Here is a 1,962-nt window from a genome sequence, read left to right as displayed (position 1 = left end):
ATTATTATTATTATTATTATTATTATTTTGCTTTTGTTGTTTGATTTGGGGAACTACCAATTATGGGTTAGGTTTTGATTATAAATAGAACTTATTTAGGCATATTAATGATATTCAATCATTCAATAAAATTTTGTATTTCTTCTCGAACTTTGTGTGTCTATGTGCTGCTGGCGGGGAATTGTCTTGTGTTTCTATATTTGCTGTTGGCCGGGAATTGTCTACGTAGGTTAAGTGTTGATAATAGCTTTTTGGGGAAGCTTTCTCCTTTTATGAGCGTTAGATTTGAATTTCTTAGTAACCTGTTTTTGTTTCCTTCTCTACATTATGATTAATGAAAATAATGTGGAATGATTATGAAATAAAAAAGGGCTAGGTCAAAGGTTAAACGGATAAAGTTGTATAAGAAGATTTTGGCTAAATATCTTTATTTTCTCATGCAGTTTTTATTAGGAATGAATATTTATTAAGCATGAATAATTTAAGTTTTGTCCATTTGATTAAAAATTCTTTGAGCTAACATAAGGTTTACCATTTTGCTGTGATTGAGCCACCGCTACTGTACACGGCTGTTTTACTTCTGTTCTTGTATATTATGCAACTTCAAGTTTTAATTAGGCGTAAAATAAGCATATTTTTTCCTGACTGTAGAACTTATTATATGTTTCAATATATAGGTTTACTTTGTTTTTGTGTTCTTTCATATTACTCTTGTTTATACAGTTATCTAATTATTTTGCTGCTTGTTAATTTTTGCTGGCCGGACTAATGTTCGGTTTTGTTGCAGATTCTTGAAAGCCTGCAGTTATATGCTTTCAGCTTGTATCCAGGTGAGATCATTAAAAGCATAAAATTTAATAGCAACATTGCTTTTGATCTCTAGCAAAGTCTTATTTGTTTGCTTGCAAATAAAAACATGTTTTTAAAAATATTGATGCTGTCTATCTATTTTGAATGTGAATGATTTCATTTTTTTTTTTAAAAAAAATGTGAAATTGCGATCCTCTTTTATAATGGAGTTTTGAGAATGTTTGTCAAATTTGAAACCATTGTTTGTCTTACCATAGCAAATTAAATGATAAATTTAATAAACTGGTCATTTTTTAAAATCGTGCCTCCTTTTCCTACACCCAGTGTTTTATCATTTGCACATTAGCTTGTCACATGGATGCTACTGAAATTGATCTGCCCAAATCCCAACAAATGTGAGCTTTGGATTTAGTAAAATTCCGCACCCATTCTTTTCATTGAAAGAGATGTTTATATGTAGAAAACAATATATGCATCTTTGCATTCAAGTATTTGAAGGTGATGAATTGCATTATCTGATCTAAAATCATATTATTGACAAAATTCTAGAACGACAAATCTCTCACAATGGCAGCTACAAACATTTACTGGAAATTCTATGGAGACTGCTTTTGACTTTCTCACATGCTATATTTTTTTAGCTGCCATAGAAAGTAGTAATACATATGTTATCTAATTTTGTTGTTTCAGTTCCTGCTATGTTCAATGTAAAGCTGCTGGATGTTACGGAACCGCTCGTTTGCTAGTTGGGTCTATTACTACTTATTTTTCGCGAGAAAACAACTGCTGTAGATTTTGTTTTATAATTTTCTAGGAGTATTTTCGGTCTCAAATGTTGGCCATATTATCCTGTGACACATCTATGAAGTTGTGGCCGTGTCTCCTACATTTTAGGATGCTTGTGGTTTGAGGATTCAGTCTGTATTTTCAAAGATTTATCTGTTCGATTTGGTTTTTTTCGATATTTTGCGATTGCTTCAATGGCTTGCTGGTGCAGTTTAGCTTACTGCGTGCTATGATCTATGTTTTTCTCCCCCCCCCTGGAGAAATTTACACCACCATTAATTCTTATATATTCATTTATCTCATGCATAAATTTTAATATATTTATATTAAATTCAAATTTTAAACATTACTTTTTACTGTTAATAA

The 1,962-nt window shown here is 30.9% G+C and overlaps 1 long non-coding RNA gene across 1 annotated transcript; it reads left to right on the top strand.

Moving 5' to 3' along the window:
- Positions 1–738: 738 nt before the first annotated feature.
- LOC110022801 lies at positions 739–1,791 on the top strand. Its single transcript, XR_002293811.1, has 2 exons — positions 739–830; positions 1,501–1,791. It is a non-coding gene; the product is annotated as an uncharacterized LOC110022801 (long non-coding RNA).
- The last annotated feature ends 171 nt before the right edge of the window (positions 1,792–1,962 follow it).

The sequence above is a fragment of the Phalaenopsis equestris genome, unplaced genomic scaffold (genome assembly GCF_001263595.1).
Source record: "Phalaenopsis equestris unplaced genomic scaffold, ASM126359v1 Scaffold000202, whole genome shotgun sequence".
Classification (NCBI taxonomy): domain Eukaryota; kingdom Viridiplantae; phylum Streptophyta; class Magnoliopsida; order Asparagales; family Orchidaceae; genus Phalaenopsis; species Phalaenopsis equestris.
The sequence above is the reverse complement of the archived record's forward strand: the minus strand, read 5'-3'. Positions and strand labels throughout refer to the sequence as shown.